Here is a 21,785-nt window from a genome sequence, read left to right as displayed (position 1 = left end):
ACAAGTCTTCCCTGCTGCCATCAGATTTTTGAATGGACTGATCTTACAGTGAGTTGATCTATACCCCTGTCATGACTGTAACACTGCATTCTGCACTCTCTCCTTTCCTTCTCCATGAACAGTATGCTTTGTCTGTAAAAGTGCTTAAAAACAATACTTTTCGTTGTAAACTAATACATGCGACTATAATAAATCAAATCAAGTTACTGCAAAAATACTCTAGCTGACACCACCAGCACCTGATCATCTTTGAACTGAGTGGCTTGCTATTTCAGAGGGCAGTTAACATAGAACATAGAAAACTACAGCACAAACAGGCCCTTCGGCCCACAAGTTGCGCTGATCATATCCCTACCTACTAGGCCTATCTATAACCCTCAATCCCATTAAATCCCATGTACTCATCTAAGTTAAGAGTTTAAAAAGTTTAGTTTAGTCACAAGTAGGCTTACATTAACACTGCAATGAAGTTACTTTGAAAATCTCCTAGTCGCCACACTGTTCAGGTACACCGAGGGAGAATTTAGCACGGCCAATGCACCTAACCAGCACATCTTTCAGACTGTGGGAAGAAACTGAAGCATCCGGAGGAAACCCAGACACGGGGAGAACACACAGACTCCATACAGACAGTGACCCAAGCTGGGAATTGAACCCATGTCCCTGGCACTGTGAGACAGCAGTGCTAACCACTGTGCCACTCTCTAAATAAAAGAGGCAACAGTGCAAACAGAAACAACTACCTGACAACAGCCATCTCTGGGGGCTACTCTAACATTGAAGACTTTGACAGTTGGCTTTGAGACACCACAGGCTACAGCTCCTGTAACTCTCCAATAAACTTGCTTAACATTACAGGTGATATTGTGCATCACAAACTGAAATCTTTCTTGGTCTCAGGAAAGATTATTGATTCCTGATTGAATGATCTGCTAATATATAACAAGAAAACTGCGGAAAGTTGGCACCTTTACCAGTTACAACATACTGCTGAGTTTCTTTGTGTGTTTCTGCTCCAAAGGAAGGATATGCGGACTTTGGAAGGGCTCCAGAGGAGATTCACAAGAATGATCCCTGGAATGAAGAGCTTGTTGTACAAGGAATGGTTGAGGACTCTGGGTCTGTATGTGTTGGAGTTTGGAAGGATGGGGGGGGGGCGGGGTGGAGGGGGGGGATCTTATTGAAACTTACAGGATACGGTGAACTCTGGATAGAGTGGACATGGAGAGGACGTTTCCACTAGTAGGAAAATCTAGAACCAGAGAGCACAACCTCAGGCTAAAAGGGACGATCCTTTAAAACAGAGATGAGGAGGAATTTTTTCAGCCAGAAGATTGTGAATCTGTGGAACTCTTTTTGCCACAGAAGGCTGTGGAGGCCGGGTCATTGAGTGTCTTTAAGATAGATAGGTTCTTGATTAATAAGGGGATCAGCGGTTATGGGGAAAAGGCAGGAGAATAGGGATGAGAAAAATATCAGACAAGATTGAATGGCAGAGCAGATTTGACGAGCTGAGTGGCCTAATTCTGCCCCTATATCTTATGGTCAATTGAGCCTTCACCTCTTCATTTTACCCTATCAGCATATCCTGCTATTCATTTCTTCATCATATGTTTATCAAACTTCCCCTTAAATATATCTGTCTTACACAACTTGACACTCCCCCTGGTGGCAAGTTCCACATTCTCACCATTCCAGATGAAAAAAGGTTCTCCTGAATTCTCTACTGAACTATCAGTGACTGTTCTGGTTTTTAAATCCTCTAGTTCTAGTCTCCCCCACAAGTGGAAATATCTTCTCTACATGTTCCCCCATCAAACCCTTGCACACTAACAGGTCGACCTTCAACCTCCAGAGAAATAAGTCCCAGCCTGTTTAATCTTTTCCAAAGGTCTCAGTTCTGGTGTTGTGAGACAATGTTCTATTTGGTAAGCACAGGAACATCAGAAGCATGTCATTATCCTGCAGCTAGGACTATTCCTTCACTCTTCAGTGCATAACTAACAATATACTTCTGACCAGTGCAAAAAAAAATGCCCAATAACAAAACAAACAGAAATTGTCAATTTGAAACATTGACTGGATTTCTTCCCCTTCATATGCTGGAAGATCTGAGAATTTCCAGAGAAGTGCAGTAACTGTTACATCCTTTTGTCAGATATCAGGACATGAATCAGACAGAGAAAGAATAAAAGCGTTTAAAAGTGATAAAGAAGCAAAAACACATCAATTTAACATTTCACTCCAAGAGAAAGAATTGCATTACGAAATTGTAATGAACTCACCTTCCAGGGTTGTTCCTGAGGAAGACTTTCTCCTTTTGGCAGAGGAATGACCTCGAAACAAAACGAATGCAGTTAGTTGCAGCTCTGCAAGTTGCCAGCTGCTGCTTTACGCTCACCGAGTAAACACAACGGATGAAAATAACAGATACCTTAAACTCAATGGAATGTCTCTTACCAGGAAAATGGAACTGATTGCAGTAAAACACATTCTGTGGTCATCAAATCACCAAAAAAATGTCATTTAGTGAAGTTCCCCAATCTATCATAGCAAACTCACCCCTCATACCTTTGTAGTTTCTATTGTTTAGATTTAGGACCCTAATGCACTAGGTCTCTTTTTATCCAATTGGAGAATTTTTTCATGTTATGGTCACTCTTCCCAAAAGGACTCGCACAACAAGATTATTAATTAAACCCTTCTCATTACACAATAACAAATCTAGGAAAGCCAGTTCCCTTGTTGGTTTCTTGATGGGCTGGTCTAGGAAATGCTGACCAACATTTCAATAGAAAACTGACTCACATAGATAACTAATGAACATTTTTATTTTTCAGTTTATCTGAAAATTTATACATGCAATGCTGAATTTTTTTAAAGTTTGTTATGAAGGCATACCGTCTGAAGCTGTTGGTCCCTCTGTTCCATTCCGTAGGATTTTCAGTGCCTGTACAGCTACATTCAGATACATGAACTTGCCTGTGCTACGTTCAAAAATAACCTTTTCTTCAGACAAAGCCTAAAAACAGAGCAAGAAAAACTCTACTATTTTTCAAAACAATTCCCCTGTTTGCACAGCACCTCAACTGGTAGCTTCGCTATTGGGGTTGAGGTTGTCCCCAGGTTGCTGCTCCCCAGTTGGCCAGCATTGATATTTTATTGAAGATCAGGGTGCTCCGATTTCAGGATTCCCAATGTTGCTGACTTTTTCCACCCCTGCCCCTCCAGCATGTTGGTGTGGGTCACTCCTCCATTTTTTTGTTGCACATTGTGGCTGCATACTGGATTTTTTGCCCTTAGCCAGCACTCATCATTGAAATTTTAATTCTAGATTTTTATTGAAGCCACATCGGGATTCAAACCCAGGTACCCAGAGCATAACCCTGAGTCTCTGGATTGCTAGTTCAGTCTCAATACCTCAATTCCATTGCCTCTCGATAAGTTGCCAAGCATGACAATAAGATCACACAGCCTTAGTGTATGGGTTGAGGAAGGCAAGGCTAAGCTATTCAGAGACAGGGCTGACACCTGATGGAAGTTAGGTGTTGACCTCAGTGGTCCATGAATGAGATGGACTTTACTATTGTAGCTTGTATGAGGGGAATGGCCACTTCCCGGAGAGCTGGCATTAAACCGGGAACATTTGTTCAACTCGAATTCACACTGAGGGAGCCTCTTGTGCTAATTCCAAGGAACCTACCTGTCTTTATGATTCAAATCTCCGCACTAACCTTTTTGATTGCTTCTTGCCGAGATGAACAAGTCCTCAAAAACTCTTCGATGAAGAAGCTGAGATATTGCTTCCGCACGTTGTTAGACACTTTCGATCCTCGCTTTGAATTAGTTTTCTGCAAAAAGGAGAACATTTAATTGTTGTTTTGTAAAATAAGTAGTCTCACAACACCAGGTTAAAGTCCAACAGGTTTATTTGGTAGCAAGAGCTTCCAGAGCGCTGCCCCTTCATCAGGAGAGTGGAGAGGTGGGTTCACAAACAGGGCGTATATAGACAGAGGCACAATTGCAAATAACGGTTGGAATGTGCATCTTAACAGGGAATCAAGTGTTTACAGGTGCAGACAATATGAGTGGAGAGAGGGTTAAGCACAGGTTAAAGAGGTTAACTCCACATCATTGTTGCACACAGAAAGGGACAAACATTTGAATATTTCTCCAAATTAAAAAAAGTGCCTGTAATCACGCACATACCTGTGGAGCAGAAACACGGCTGGCCAATCCCAGTGGTGAAATGCTGTGTGTTGTTTTCGATGTACTGCTCGAGACAGTCCTTTCTTTGGATGGCACATTGGGACTTTTCTTGAAAGGACTCCCAGAAGCTAGGGGCAAATCCATAGTTAATGGTGAGTAATAAAAATCCAGCCGTTGTCGCAAATAAACGTGATGCTTCACCACCCTCCTCTCCCCATTAACACAGCGTCACACAGGAAATGCCACAGGTGTGTATGAGATACACTAGCTCATTTCAACCACTACCTTCTGTGGTAAACTTTGTGGAGCTGGGAAAAACAACAGGAAAGTAGCTCCAACTGACTAATCACCGTGCCATAACTCCAGAAATTTGTGTATTTTCTCCACTACAGTCAACTAGATGACCGACCCATCCTGAAGAGGGCCATTGATGAAGAATGGTCATCTGAGACATGTTCTACAACATCCCTGAAGCACACATTCTGAAAGATTCAGAAAATGGGAGGTAGGGAAATGGGGAGTCAAAACTGCAAGCTATATAATTATTTCAACTCTAGAAGAAAAGTTCACCCTTTGTGGGGAAGGATGGAAATGGAGGAACATAAAGCTGTTTTGTGTTGGGATGCAAGGATAATCCAACCACAGTTCACCACGCATTCTATTTTCGTTGAGAATTCTTTGAAGCTTTGATTCTCTCTTTAAACTGAGCCAAGAAAATAATACAAGGAGAGCAATTATAACTTTAGGTAATATCTAATTAGTCACCCTGTAGCGACCCTACCAAATTCTCCAGATGGCAATGTAACTGGCATCCAACTCAATATCACCTCAAATTAAAATGATTCCACTTCGTCTGAATGGGCCATATTGCAAAGGTATTGACATTGCTTCAAATTGGCCAAGCTATGTATTACTTTAACATTTTGAGCAGGAGAGCAAATGTGGGGATTTTTTTAAAAAAAGCTCGTTTGCCACAAGAACAAAACGAGCTGAAGATGGGAATCAGACACCGAGGTGAACTACCCTTAGGAGGCAGTCAAAAATCAAACAACGCTTGCAGAACAGAGATAAAGATTCAAAGTGTGTCAAAGATCTCAGGACATGCCCAGATGTTGGCCAAACAGTTGTGGAATGGACTATTTTCCCCTCTTAAAGGTGTGGTTAAGAGCCAAGCAGCCGTGGAGTTATAGTTGATTACTCCAGATCTGGAACCAAGCTGTGTTGTTCCTTTGGAAGCTGAAACACTCTGACAACTAGAATCAAAAGACAACACAGGAAGGCCAGCGAGCTGATCACCCAAGGCCTGGGAACCACATTGTACTGTTTGAATGTCAGGAGAACAGTATTGGTGTTTACATGTCAATGTGAATAAAATTCATTTAAAAACCACTCTGGCCTCAATTGGAGAGTGAAGATATTGTAGCTATATTGCATCATTAATGAGTCTATAAATGCTGGCCAGCCAGCAATGCCCAGGTCCCATGAACAAATAAAAAAAGAGACTTCACTCAAATAAACAGGAATACCTGCCAAAACATATCACAAAAAAATTAGAATTTCCTGCCATTGAAAATTAACCGCAGAGTCAGTGAATAACATAGAACTAAAATACAGCAATTCCAGTCTCAGGTCACTGTCTGTGTGGAGTCTTCATGGGTTTCCTCCAGTATTTCAAAGATACGTGGGTTAGATGGATTGGCCAATGCAAAATTGCCCCTTAGTTTCAGGGGGCGAGCTGGGTTAAATGTGTGGGGTTACCGGGATAGGACCTGGGTGGGTTTGTTGCCGATACAGGGGCTCGATGGGCCTAAGGCCTCCTTCTGCACTGTAGGGATTCTGTGATTCTATAGATTAGAAATCCAAAAATAACACAAAATGCTGAAAATACTCAGGTCAGGCAACATCTGTGGAGAAGAAAAAAAAAAGTTAATGGCTCAGGTCAACGACCTTCCAGCAGAACCTTTCACTAACTCCAGCGTTTTTCTTGGTTGAGTACATGCCAAGGACAGCAAGTAGAACTTTGTGATAATAAATTAGTCACTAATTATAGGGCAATGCAAGGTCATGGCCTGAAAATTAATTCTTCCTCCCTCCACCAATGCTGCCAGCCCTGCTGGGCATTTCCTGTTTTTATTACAAATATTCAATATCAATTATCCAACAAATACAATTTAAAAAGAGCAATCTGACCTTCTTGCTGAATCCAGAAGTCAGATCCCAGAGCATTACCTGCTTTGGCACCACTGACTGGTTGTGGCTTTGATCCTTGTACAGTCAGTCTCTTGTGCCGAGGACAATTAGAGACTGTAGCTTTATAAGCCTGGGCACTTTTCACATTTGCTATTAACTGCACAGCCTGTTGTTGGACCAGTTTAATCCGACTGTGAGATGGTTGCTTTGATGGTGTTAAGGTATGAGGAATGATTATCCTGTTACAACTGGACCTTCCCTTTTGAAACAAACCAAAAGAATACTTCCAGTTATCGGACGCAACATCACTATAATTACAATCACAAACTTAACAAGATTATTCATCAATTGAAACAAAGGGTTTGGCCCCAGAGTGGAACTTGCTCATGTTAAGTCTTAATTTTGCTTCACAGTTGTCCATCTAGGGATAGTGTTAAAAATCAGTAATTGAAAAATCTACTCAACAGGTTAAATAAAATAGCTTTCAAACTCACCCAGTGCAACTCACTTGTAGCAAAATGTTCACTGGGGTGAGGTGAGCCAGAAGAAATGTGGAATGAGGAAGGACTATTTTAATCTCCCTGGCCCAATGCTTACAATAAGCAGTTCTAGTTCACTGAGCTCTATACCAAACCATCTACTGAAGTAATAATGAGAAAATTCCTCATTCGCAAATTACAATCATTCCAAATGTTCCCTTCCTTGGCATGGTATTTCAACACTGTCAGTAATCCTGTTCATATCATTAGTGCCCAGTGTAATGTCTTCATTATGGGCTCGGAGTAAAGGTTGCTATTTTAATGATGACCCAAGATCATCAAATCAACCAAGTATGACAAAGCCTCCAGTTTGTTCCAGACTATTTAAAGGGGACACAAATATACTAAAGATTCTTCAAAAATCTGAACAATTAGCTGGTTATAATAAACTGTCCAATGTGGGAAGAAGTAAAGTCAGTAAATGCCACATCTGACTTTGCAACACTGACACTGAGGGCCCAAAGTGGAAACAGTTCTATTTCTCGACAAGAGCCCTGGCCTTGAGCATACAATTCACATGTACGTATCTGCACATGTACAATGATTCACCAGATCCAACTAAGTTGTAGTAACAAGTGGCTTTCTACACTCTGCTCAAGCAATTGCATTGCAGTCATTACCAATGTCAATAGATTAGAATCATGGAATCTCTACAGAGCAGAAGAGCTCATCTGGTCCATCAGGTTTACACCAACACTGACAGAATGTCTTACTCAGGCCCTTATTCCTGTAACCCCACACATTTACCATGGCTAACACATGCAACTTATACATTCTGGAACACCAAGGGATAATTTAGAATGGCCAATCCAGGACTGTGGGAAGAAACTGGAGAACCCAAAGGGAACCCACGCTCACACTGGGAGAATGTGTAGCCTCCACAGAGACAGTCACCCAGAATTGAATCCATATCCCTGAAGCTGTGGGCTGGTTGTGCTACAGTCTTCCAGCATGTGTTGAGAAATATAAAATTGGGTAAACACAGTAAAAAGTCTGACAACACCAGGTTTCAGTCCAACCAATTTATTTGATAGTAAATTCACTAGCTTTCAGGTTAGTCCCTTCGTCAGGTGAATGGAGACTTCTGGCCTCAGACAGAACATATAACAGCACAGACAGTTTACAGATTACTGATTAGAATGCGAGATTCGCATTCTAATCAGTAATCTGTAAACTGTCTGTGCTTTATATGTTCTGTCTGAGGCCAGAACACTCCATTCACCTGACGAAGGGGCTAACCTGAAAGCTAGTGAATTTACTATCAAATAAATCGGTTGGACTAAAACCTGGTGTTGTCAGACTTTTTACTGTGTTTACCCCAGTCCAACGCCGGCATATCCACATCATCAAATATAAAATTAACAGAATGAAAAGTCAGGCAGGTGCTAATAATGGCAAGTCTGTTCTGCTAGTTTACCGTGAATAAAGTGAAGGCAGAGTTTAATACTGGGAAATATTTCAATAAACTTAGATTGAATCAATCATTTTCTAATACCCAAACTCATTCAGCTAAAAAGCATGGCTTTACAAAAAGGTTATGTTTAACATTTTTATTTCAGATTAATTGTCTTCAAGAATGAATTCTAGTACGATTTACCTTATTAGGGAAGTGATAGCCAAGTGATATTATTGCTAAACTATTAATCCAAAAACTCAGCTAATGTTCTGGGGGGCCCAGATCTTAGTGAAATGGTCTTAGTGTCAGTGCAGACTTGATGGGCTGAATGGTCTCCTTCTGCACTGTAAGGATTCTATGATTCTACTAGTTTGTGTTTTGCAAAAATATTGAAAGTAGCATAACTGCACTGAATTTTTACCTTAAATTTTGCCACGTGTGCAATCCTCTTCTTTTGTCTTGCATTGGTGTTTTTGGAATTCCCAAACTCTTGATCATTGTCAGAGGTTTTTGTGACAGTACTCTAATATACAATATGGAACAGACATTAGTGAACTGGATGTTCAATGTGATCGCATTACCTACACTCTGCCAAATGAGGTGATCACGTGGCAGTAATGTATTAAATTGCATTTGTGCAATTCAGAATATCTCAGTAGAGAACCAGGTCTTAACCCTTCAGATTAACATCGCTGCTCAAAATAAAATACTGGGGATATTCACCACAACTGCCTTAAATGCAGGCCCAACAAGAATCATTCAATATAGTTTCAAGGACTGATTTGATTTAAAATCATGGACATGAGTAATTCAGGTTTCAGTGTGGTCGATATTTGTGCCACATTCATTGATCCAAAATGTTACCTCTTCCCAAATTCCCAAACACAAATTCTCCTGTAGAGTTTGCAATGCAGTGAACAAAAGGGGTAAATATATCATCTCAAATCATCAACCAGATTACTGAAATAAAGCAGCACAAGCTTCCCCTACAGGCACAAGCTGAAATCTCTGCGGATCTCCATAGGGACAGAAACTACAATTAGCATCTCTGGCTACAAGAAGAAAGTTAGCTTTCCTGTTCCTTGCTACTGTGCGCTGATCCATCTTCCCCTGCTGGACGCCTCTCTGCATATGCTGGAGGAGAAGAGAATATAATTGAGTTTGGACAACTATCAAAAAGCTTCCCAACATTTATTGACTTAAGTCTACACTTGGGAAGTGCGTCTCAGGAAACCTAGTATGTTTAGAACTAGAAAGGGGGGGTGGAAATAAACTGGAAATAAAAGCTATTCTGCACTCATCATTCAAACAAAATAAAACCACAAGGTCAGAATTCCATATTAACGGAACAGTTTCTATTCAGGGGAATTCATGAATATTTCAATCTGGCTTTAAGTCAGTCTTCACCTTTTTATAAGTATCTTTAAAATTAACCAAAATACTCATCTTCATCACAACTAGATGGGGGCATAGTCAAAATTTTTTTGTATTAAAAAGGGAAATGTAGAGAAAGGTCAAGGATAGATCCAAGATGGTGCCAGAGTGCAGCGACCTCTTGCCAACTGTGCCCAGCACACCTAATTCTATCTTTTACTCTTGTTCTATGCTTCTAAAACTTTATTTTAACTCTTAAATTCTCTATGACTGTAACACTACATTCTGCACTCTCCTTTGCTTCTTTATGAACAGTATGCTTTGTCTGTATAGTGCACAATACTTTCCACTGTTTATTAATACATGTGACAATAATAAATCAAAAATTTACTGCAGCACGTGCGCACATGTATGTGTCTCCAGGGAGGGGTTTCTGGAACTGAGGGAGCTAAAGGTACCTCTGATGGAATATAATATTAAAGTGCCAATGTAGTTCAGTGGTGATGGGAAATAAGCTATCGATGGCACAGCACCACATTCAGTGCGTTACCAAGTTGTGTTCAAATGCTTATAATGCATAAATAAGAAAGTTAATTCCTCTTAAAACACAAGGTGCAGACCCCTCAGTATTTGTAAGCCAGTAACGATTTTCTGAATTGCTATCCTGGCAGTTGTATACTCACTCCCAGTTTTATTTCTCTCTCCCTCCCCATCATTTGATATCTTTCCACTTCCAAGAATCAAACTCAGTTCATTATCAAGGAGCTAGAAAACAGTTTGTCTTGTGCAGAGGAAAATGATGGATGCTCAATTAATGAAACCCTTAGAAAGTGTGTGTAAATAAATGCTAATCATTAATATTCCTAAACAACTAGTAACAGATATGGGTTGGTGTAAGCCCAGCACATTAAAAATATCTATTTTAAACTAGAATTCCAGGCTAATTACACACAATGTTACTGGCAAATATGCAAGCAGAATGCATTGACTTACACCCCCACATTGACATTTGTTAATTACTCTTTCGCTGCAAATATACAATAAGCACCTGCTCAATGTCTGCCACGCTAATTTCCTGTTTGGAGGACTCATTAAAAATCCTCAAACACTCTTCCATTGGATCAGATTCAGAGAAGTCCAATTCATCTGAAGCTCTGGTGCCCAATTCTTCATCAGAAAGAGATGATTCTTCATCTTCATTATTTGTCATTTGGAGAATTTTAGCCTGGTTTTCATTGACAACATGGTCATCTTGATTCTGTGTCTTTGGTCTTTGTTGATCAGTGCTCAGCCTAGTTCCCAGCTCTTTGTTGTACGTGCTTTTGTTTGCTGTGGTTGATTGCTGGCACTGCACGACAGGGGAGGGTTTGTGTCTCACCAATAGGTTCCCACTTTCAGCACTAGGCACTTTGTCATTTGGCTTGTTCAAAGTGCCCATGTGGACTAAACTTCGCTCTTTAGTCATCTCACATTTTGGTAAATCCACTTCAGGTGCATCCACATTTTGACAACTGTGAATTGATGATTTGACTCTATCAGTATTAACGCAAATAGCAGAATCTCCTTTCTTAACCATTTCTAATTTCGGTACTCCCTCGATCCCTCTGGTTTTGGAGCCAGGTTTCGGAACATCAAGGAGTTTGCCAACATTATCCATCTGGCCATTTGTTATGAGGGAACATTTGTTACCCTCACCTTTTTCTCTTTGCCAAGCACTGAAGCTCAGTTCCTTTTCTCTGCTGCTATTTTCTGGCAAGAGATTTTTGGCAAGTACAGAGCTGTCCACACATTTTCCCCCATCCAAACCCAGACTGGTGGAGTCGGCAGCTCTGAATTGCCTAACTTTACGAATTAAACTGAGATTTGAAGCATTCACATCATTTCCTTTTCTCTGACACCTCTGTTGGGCTTGAGGGGTTTGAGTTAGTGGGGGCAAGTCCGGCACATCAATAACAAGCTCATCATCGGAGCTCATCTCGGTGTCACAGGATTGAGAGCTCCTTGCTGTGCTAGTTGCCAGAGACAGCTCCTTTCCAGGGCTCTGCTCAACTACTTTGAATTCCTGTTTCACTTCTGCGTGTCCCTTCTTGATGGTTTGTTTCATATTGGAAGAATAGTTCAACAGCGGATCATACTCTAGATCAGTAGAGGGTCTGCACCGGTCAATCACATATTTATTCAAAACTGAACTATCATTTTTGATTTTGGAACTGGCCTTGGGAATACACTGCACTGTATCCTCATCAGTTACCTCAGTCAATGCATTCAATCTAGGAGGACTCACAGATATCAGTGTTGAATTGCATGGAACAGTATCCAAACAAGTATTTTGCACCACACATTCAAATACTACAGTAGAGTTGGCTGTTGTAGGTGTCAGAATGTTTACCATGTTGGAACTAGGAGAGGTACAGTCCAACCTGCTGCTTGTCAGTGGAGTTAGAGTGTTTTGATGTTCACATTCCAAGGTAGACTTGTACATCAATAACTTGTGCTGTTGCTGTTCTACCTCACTCTTCACTGCCTCAATCGCTTTGCTGACCTTCTCTAACTCGAGTACTGTGTATGGAGCTTCTGGTAACCCTGGCTGATCACGTTGCTTTTCCAAAGCTTTAGGAGCCGGAGCTGTTGGAACATCTGTATCAGACGACATCTGCACTGGATCTGGAAAGTAGTGTTAAAACTTGAAAATGAGCACAGTCAAATAAATCCTCATCACTTCACCCCCTCTCCCAAAAACAAACAAATGCAAAAGACTAGAAAAATTAAGTCGTTGACTGTAAAAATACTGTATCAACCAATTCCACTCTCTCTATTCATCTCTGGAATTCTCTGCCCGTTGAAGTGGTGGAGGCTACCTCGCTAAATATATTAAAGTCACGGGTAGGTAGGTTTCTGACAGACAGGGGAATTAAGGGTTATGGGGACAAAGCTGGAAAGTGGAACTGATCCACTTCAGATCGGCCATGATCTTATTGAATGGTGGGGCAGGCTCGATGGCCTACTCCTGCTCCTATTTCTTATGTTCTTAATATTACCAAGTAGCCAGATAATAGATAGTAGTGTGGGAAAAGGACATAATATTCATGCAGCAGCTTCAACAAGTATTGCCGTTGATATGAAATTGGGGGATTTTTCAGAGACTTGTAATAAAATAAGCAATATTCATAATTATCATTACCACAGCTAACAAATACCCAGTAACCAAGGAATCTATAAACTCGCATTTAAACTAATAGATAGTGCATTCCCAGATAATATTGTATTTCAGATTATTAAATTCAACAGGGAGAAAACAGCATACTGGAAGCTACAATTCTCTATTTATTATGCAAACCTATCCAAGGCATGATGGCTTAGCACTGCTGCCTCAGTGTCAGGGACCCGAGTTTGATTCCCACTTGGGTCACTGCACAGGCATTCTTTCTGTATCTGCGTGGGTTTCCTCTGGGTGTTCTAGTTTCCTCCCACAGTCCAAAAGATATGCTGGTTAGGTGTATTGGCCATGCTAAATTCTCCCACAGTGTGCCCGAACAGATGCTGGAGTGTGGCAACTAGGGGATTTTCACAGTAACTTCATTGCAGTGTTAATGTAAGCTTACTTGTGACTAATAAATAAAAAACATGATATAGGTTTGATATATTTGTACTATGGAGACATGGCTCTAAGGTGAGCAAGGATGGGAACTAAACATTGAGGGTTATTTAGCGTTTAGGAAGGACAGGAGGAAAAGGTGGTGGAATTGCATTGTTGATAAAAGGTGATATTGATACGATATTGAGGAAAGATATCAGATGTGGAATGCGTGTAGGTCAAGTTAAGAAACAAAAAGGGTAAAAAAAATGGAGGGTGGTATACAGATTACCAAACTATAGTGGTAGTGTTGGGAAAAAGCATTAGACAGGAAATAAGAGATTAATGTGTTAAAGGAACATTTGTGATTATGGGCACTTTTGTTTGTATCTAGAATGGGACAGTCAAATTGCCAGAGTACAATAGGGTAGGGAATTTCTGGAGTGCAAAAGGGGATGGTTTTCTGAGGCAATATGTTGAGGAACCAACAAGGGAGCACACCACCTTGGCCTGGGTGTTGTGCAATGAGAAAAGATTAGTCAGAAAGCTAGTTGTGGGGGAGCCCTTGGGGATGAGTGACCATAATTTTCTTTGTCAAGGTGGATAATGATGTAGTTGATTCTGAGACCAGGGTCCAGAATCTCAAAGGTAACCAATGTACAAGGCATGAATTGGCCATGACAGTGGACAGGCAATAGCAGGCATTTAAAGAGCGCATAGGTGAATTCTAGGGGTTGCTTATTCCTGTTTGGCACAAGAGTGGTAAAGGAATTGTGGCCAAACCGTGGCTTACAAAGGAAATTAGAGATAGTATCAGATTCAAGGGAGAAGGATACAAATTGCAAGAAAAAAACAATAGACCTGAGATTTGAGAGCAATTTAAAATTCAGTAAAGGAAGACCAAGGGATTGATTAAGAAGGAAAAAATGGAATGTGAAAGTAAGGTAGTGGGGAACATAAAAATTACTGAAAAAATTTATATAGACATGCAAAGAGAAAAAGATTGACAGAAACAAATGTAGGCCCTCTCATAGTCCCCTAACAGGAGAATTCATAACAGGGAATAAAGAAGTGGTTAAGGAATTAAATTTGTGCTTTGCTTCAGTCTTCATAACGGAAGGCACGTACAGAAGTGCTGAGAGAAACAAATTTTAGTGAGGAGCTGAAGGAAATCAGCATTAGTAGAGAAATGGTTTTGGGGAAATTGATGGGATTGAAGGTGAATAAATCCCCAGGTCCTAATAATCTTCATCCCAGAGTATTTAAAGAAATGGCCCTGGAAATAATAAATCCATTGGTGGCTATTTTCCAAAATTCTTTGCTCTCTGGAATAGTTCCTACAGATTGGAGGATAGCTAATGTAAGCCCACTATTCAAAAAGGGAGGTAGAGAGAAAACAGGGAACTACAGACCAGTGAGCCTAATATCGGTACTGGGGAAGTTGCTGAAATCTATCAAGGATTTCATAACTTGACATTTGGAAGGCACTGGGATAATCAGACAAAGTCAGCATGGATTTACAAAAGGGAAATCGTGCTTGATGAACCTATTGGAATTTGAGGATGTAACTAGTAGAGTTGACTGAGAACCAATGTGGTTATGTGGAAATGAAGAGTTGGCATAAATGAGTCTTCTTCTGATTGGCAGATGTGACTAGTGGGGTTCCGCAGGGATCTGTGCTGTAATTAATGATTTGGAAGGGAGAATTGAATATATTATCTCCAAATTTGCAGATGATACAAAGTTGGGTAAGAGGGTGAGCTGTGAGGAGGATGCAGAGATGTTTCAGTGTGATTTGGACAGACTGAGCATGTGGGCATCTGCATGGCAGATGCAGCATAATGTGGGTAAATGTGAGGTTATCCACTTTGATAGCAATAATAGGGAGACAAATGGGTGTAAATTGAGAGAGGTGGATACACAAGACTTGAGTCCTCATGCATCAGTCACTAAAAGTAAGCATGTGGTACACCAGACAGTAAAGAAGGCAAATGGCACGTTGGCCTTGACAGGGTTTAAATATAGGTTTCGGAATGTTTTGCTATAATTATATAGGGTGCTGGCGAGGCCACACCTGGAGTATCGTGTGCAGTTTTGGTATCCTTTCCAGGGGAAAGATATCCTTGCTATAGTGGGAGTACAACGAAGGTTTGCCAGGCTGATTCCTGGGATGGCGGGTTTGTCACAGGAGGACAGATTAAGTTGCGTAGGATTATATTCACTGGGTTTAGAAGAGTGAGGGGGATCTCATATAAACTTATAGAATTCTAACAGGGTTAGACAGGGTAGCTTCAGAAAGAATGTTCCCGATGGTGGGGGAGTCCAGATCTAGGGGTCATGGTTTGAGGATAAGGGGGAAACCCTTAGAGGTTTAGAAGTAAGGTGAGGAGAAATTTCTTCACCCAGAGGGTGGCGACTCTGGAATTCACTGCCATAGAATGTAGTCGAGGCCAAAATGTTGTCTGATTTCAAAAAGAAATTAGATATAGCTCTTGTGGCTAAAGGGATGAAGAGATATGGGGGCGGGGCAGGAAATCAGGATATTGAATTCTATGATCAGCCATGATCAAAATGAATGACAGAGCAGGCTTGATGGGCTGAATGGCCTACTCCTGCTTCTAGCTTCTATGCTTCAATCATGCAGAAAATCCACCTGACCATCTTATTTGAATGGATCTGACGTGGCATTCTATACTCATCAACACATCTATTTTTAGGTTTGGGAAGATTCTTACAATTGAAAACAAAGAAACATCATGAAATTGAAATTGGTTTAGAGTTTTGATTTGATACTAAAGGGATTATATAAATACTTAAAATATTGGCCAGATCACTAAGCAAAATCTCTTGCACTTCCTTTGTATTGCCATGGGATCTCTTCCATTCAGCCAAGAGGGTCGATGGGATTCAATGTAATGTCTCAACCAAAAGAAAAGGTACTGCAGAGATTGCAGAATGCCCTCAGCACTGTCCACCACTCACCTTCCCTCCCAGCAGTGCAATGTTCCCTCAGTACAACCCCGCCAGTAGTGCAGCATTCCCTCAGCACTCACACTGGCAGGATCAGCCTGAACACCCAAGAGCCTGTTTGCTAAGTTAGACAGCATTGGCGTGATCATACAGGAATATGATGAATGTATGCAAATTTTAACAATAATTTCACTATGATAGAGATAAATAAGGCATGCTAGAGGAGGAGATGAGCAGTTTGTGATAGGAATGGGAAAATGAGGATTAAAAAAATAGGGAAAATAAGAATAAAAATTTTGTTTAGACAGAGTTCCTGTTTGAGCCCAGTGGAAGGGTTAGAGACAATGGAAAAGGGCCAGTCTTCAATCTTTCCAAAATTTCACCACAAGAATTATCCATTGAACAAGTAGTTCAATGGGACATTAGAAAACATTTGGAAAAAAACAAAACAAAATACTAGAAAAGCTCAGCAGATTGAGCAGGTTCTGTGGAGAGAGAAACAATTAACGTTTTAGAATCTAATTCTATTTATAAATGAGGAGTCACATTTAGACTCAAAACAGAAGCTTTAGTTCTCTCTCCAAGAGATATTTCTTTTCTTGCCCCATCTCCATTGCCTTTGACCCAGAAGACTACTTCTGTCTACACGCTATCACAAAAAGCTTCCTTTTGTTCTCTTTGTTCAAAACCAGTCACAGCACTAACTTTTCTCAATGAGATGGTCACAGACATGGAACTTTTATTTTCTCTTTACACATATACTTCCTGGCCCTGGCATTTCAAGTATCTGCAGTATCATATTTTATTAGACGTTATTGTTGGAGCAAGGAATGTTTTGCTCCAGGTAGAATAGAATCGAATCACAGAATCCCTACAGTGCAGAGGCCGCCATTTGGCCCATCGAGATTGCACCGACCACAATCCCATCCAAGCCCTATTCCCTTAACTCCACAAATCCCCCTGACACTACAGACAATTTATCATGGCCAATCAACCTAACCCACACATCTTTGGAATGTGGGAGAAAACTGGAACACCCAGAGGAAACCCATGGAGAACATGCAAACTCCACATAGACAGTGATCCAAGCCAGGAATCGAACTGTGACACAACAGAGCTGTGTCACCTACAAGACAATAGCTAAAATAGACAATCACACCTACCCATGAAACAATGGATATACTGATACTTTCGACTAATTTCCAATCTTACTGCGAGCTGTAATTTTGTCACCTGCACTTGTTAAAATTTATCCATCATTATTCCACTAATTTGTCTTATCCAACTCATTTTGCAATTCCCAAACTATCACCCACTTAATCCAATTAAACCTTAGTTTAACTCATCTTTATTCCTTTAAATCAAGCTCTAATGCAAACTAGTAATGAAAGTTTCTTATATTTCAACTCAACGTTTACATCTAAATTTTTATCCACGAACATCATTAGCACCAGGAAGTTCATGGAACATCTCATTAAGCTTCACAAAGTCTCTCATATCCACTGACTAGCTGACAAGAAAGGTGTAATTTCAACAACTATGCTAATAGATTTAGTTAAGTCAGGCTCTGTGATAAACTTTGATTTAAAGGGTCACAGAAGGTCATAATTTACAACAGGGTCAGTTACCTTTGGAGCATCATCCGTTAAGCAGGATCATACAAGACATCACATAAAAGCTAGTATTCAAAAATACCCCCCCCCCAAGCTCCCCCCTTGCTAGATGAGGTCACAGACCTGGAACTTTATTTTCATATATATCATATAATTTAGGAGACATCATTATAACATGTACACTATCTGGAGAGGAAGTTTCAAATTACAACTATCCAGAGTAATAGAAAAGACTTACATTTATATAGCGCCTTTCATGACCCCGCCCTCATTTTTAGACACGCAGTCACTGCTTCAGTGTAGGAAATGTAGCAGCTAACACAAATTGCAGTGAGGTGACCACCCAGACTCAATGATGGAACTTGAGATATTACAGGAGAATTCTCCCTACTCTTCAAAAATTGCACTGTAGAACATATATCCACCCAGGAGGGGCCTTAGTAACAAAAAAAGGCAGCAACCCTGAGAGTGCTGCACTGGGGGTGTGCGCAGTTGGAACGGGGGAAGAAAGAGGAAACTTAATCATGATCTCTTGCGACAGGCTAGGCGCTGGAGATGGGTGATCTCTGAGTTCCAATAATCAATGTCCAAGGAAACAGCAGAGTTCTGCCTACTGAAACCCTGGGTTGTGTATTGAAAGGGAGGGGAACGGGGTTAATTTGGCTAAGTTGATTCCATAACCATGAGACTGTTGGACAAATGTGGAACCAGTATTCATTATTCCTAACTGGGGGGTGGGGAAGGAAGAGAGGAGAGGAAAGGGGTGGGGTGGGGTGGGGGGGGGGGGAAAGGAACTTCAGTTTATTTCTGGAGAATCTCACAAACTCTTACACACCAACCAGTGTTTTAATTTCAATTCAAATTGTCTCCCCCAGAGCGATGGAATAAAAAATGAAATGGTGTACGCTTTTCACAAAGGCTGTTTCATTTCCTCTGTGCCATTTGGCCTGTTTACTCCTTCTCCTCTCCCCCTGTCCTTACCCTGCGGTCTTGGCAATGTCTCGGCCGCTTTCCCATCATGTTTAAAGTGACAGTAATACCGCTGGCAGGAGCCGCGAGCAGAAAAGGGGCAGATAACCGAGCGAAAACAGCCAGTGGAGCGCAACATTGCCCCAGGCACTGCACTCTCCCGACTGAACCACAAACCCCTAACATTAAACTTAAATATCACAGCTTCAATCACTCTGACAACCCAATGGGGACAGCACCTGCCTACTCAGCTGTAAGTGGCCGCTATTACTCAGGCAATTTAGAGTCTGCTATTCAACAAAAGGATCATTAGAAAGGGCAATTGAAGGTAATTAATAGAGTAAATACAAAAAGTGTTTTCAGTGGCAGGAAACTCAATGACGAGAGGAAACAGGGTTTAGGTTTTTTTTTCATTTTCAGTAGCTTTATTTTCTTGTTAAAAGCAAATAGAAATTGGCAATAGTGGTTTTCCTTCAACACAGTTATATTTACATCACCAGTCATATTTTAAACATCTTGAAAATCTTCATATCTGATGAATTACTCTGATGTGCAAAGACTAAGGTAAGCACGGTAGTCATTACGCACAGTAATGTAACAGGGTTTAGGTTCATCGACAAAGCAACTAGGCAGGAGCTGAGGACGTTTTTTGCACACAGAGCCTGAAGGGGCAAGAGGAGTAACTTCAATAAGGAAATGTATTAAATGTTTGAAGGGGGAGAATCCCAGGGCTATGGGGAATGAGCAAAAAGGTGCAACTATGTGGAAAGTCAAAGAGCCAGCACAGACTCAGTGGGCCAAATGGCCTCTTCCTAAGCTAATTGATCCAATGAAATTGTGTCTGTTAGATACTCTAATCCTTAAAGTGGTCACTGGTCACAGAGTGGAACTCCTGGTTAGGTGAAAAGTTTAATTTGCTAAAGAGTTTGATTTGATTTATTATTGTTATATATAAGTATACATTGAAAGTATTGTTTCTTGCATACTATACAGACAAAGCATACCATTCATAGAGAAGGGAAGGAGGGAGTGCAGAATGTAGTGTTACAGTCATAGTGCAGAGAAAGTTTAACTTAATGCACGGTAGGTCCATTCAAAAGTCTAATGGCAACAGGGAAGAAGCTGTTCTTGAGTTGGTATGTGTCTCAGACTGTTATTTTTTTCCTGACGGAAGATGGAAGAGAGAATGTCCGGGGTGTATGAGATCCTTAATTATGCTGGCTGCTTTGCCGAGGCAGCGGGAAGTGTGGACAGAGGATGGGAGGCTGGTTTGTGTGATGGATTGGACACATTCATGACTCTTTGTAGTTCCTCGTGGTCTTGGACAGAGCAGGAGCCATACCAAGCTGTGATACAACCAGAAAGAATGCTTTCTATGGTGCATCTGTAAAGGTTGGTGAGAGTTGGAGCTGACATGCCAAATTTCCTTAGCCCTCTGAGAAAATAGAGGTGTTGGTGTGTTTCTTAACTATAGTGCCAGCATGGGAGGTACCAGGACAGGTTGTTGGTGATCTGGACACCAAAAACTTGAAGGTCTCTTAGCATTCACGGCAATTTTGATACTGGTTATACACATGTTCTACCACCTTAAAGGAGTATCACACACATCCCTTGCTGAATCATTTACCAGTTTTATTAATGCAAATAGCCAATCACCTATTATGTCACAAACAGAGCTAATTAATCAAAAAAAAGAGGGAGGACAACTGATCCAGGTTTAAGGGATTCATTTCCTATTTTGCCTTCTGCTCTGGCAAAGGGTCATCCAGACCTGAAACATTGGCTCTGTTCTCTTTCCATAGATGCTGTTAGAACTGCTGAGATTTCCCAGCATTTTCCATTTTTGTTTCAGATTTCAGCATCTGTAGTAATTTGCTTTTATTTAACATATAAAAGTTTTGGGATATGAAAAAATCTTAGCAAGAGAGAGAGGAATCCAAGAGCGATGGAAATGGTTTTAACAATTGAGAAGTTAAGGAAATTAAAAAAGCAGAAGTTCAAACAGTGACTGCGGTAGAATGGAAGCAAGAGAGAGGTTTGGTGAGTATGAGTTAATTTTAAAATGGCAGTGTCATAGATGTTTACAGCATAGAAACAGGCTTTCGGCCCAACTTGTTCATGCCATCCTTTTTGTTTAAAACCCTGAAGCTAATCCCAATTGCCCACATTTGGCCCATATCCCTCTATACCCACCTTACCCATGTAACTGTCTAAATGCTTTTAAAAAGACAAAATTGTACCCACCTCTACTACTACCTCTGGCAGTTTGTTCCAGACACTCACCACCTTCTGTGTGGAAAACATTTACCCCTCTGGACCCTTTTGTATTTCTCCATTCTCACCTTAAACTTATGCTGTCTAATTTTAGACTCCCCTACCTTTGGGAAAAGATATTGACTATCTAGTTGATCTGTGCCCCTCATTATTTTATAGACCTCCATAAGATCACCCCTCAGTCTCCTACGCTCCAGAGAAAAAAGGTCAGCTGGGATGGCCTCCATTTTGCTCCAAGTTTCTTTTTCTTTTCTAGTGTTGCAGGGCTGGAGGAGGTTATAGATATTAACGCCTTTTTACAGCTCATTGAGACTTTCAATATTCACATCCCCAACCCCACCCTATTCCCATAACACTGCACATTTACCATGGCTAAGCCATCTAACCTACACAACGGACAATTTGGCATAGCCAATCCATCCAATCCGCTCATCTTTGGACTGTGGAAGTAAACTGGAGCACCCAGAGGAAACCCACAGAGACATGGGGAGAATGCGCAAGCTCTGCATAGACAATCAGCCGAGGCCAGGTTTGAACCCAGGTCCCGGGTGCTGTGAGGCAGCAGTGCTAACCACGGTGCCGTCCATGCTGAAGGCATGGTCACCAATGGGGTTACAGGACGGGGAACGGCAGGGGAAGGTAGTGATGAGGAGGATGTAGAAAAGGCCAAAGACAGA

Source organism: Carcharhinus amblyrhynchos, chromosome 5 (genome assembly GCF_965287045.1).
Source record: "Carcharhinus amblyrhynchos chromosome 5, sCarAmb.v2.hapA, whole genome shotgun sequence".
Classification (NCBI taxonomy): domain Eukaryota; kingdom Metazoa; phylum Chordata; class Chondrichthyes; order Carcharhiniformes; family Carcharhinidae; genus Carcharhinus; species Carcharhinus amblyrhynchos.
Note: the sequence above shows the minus strand (reverse complement) of the source record.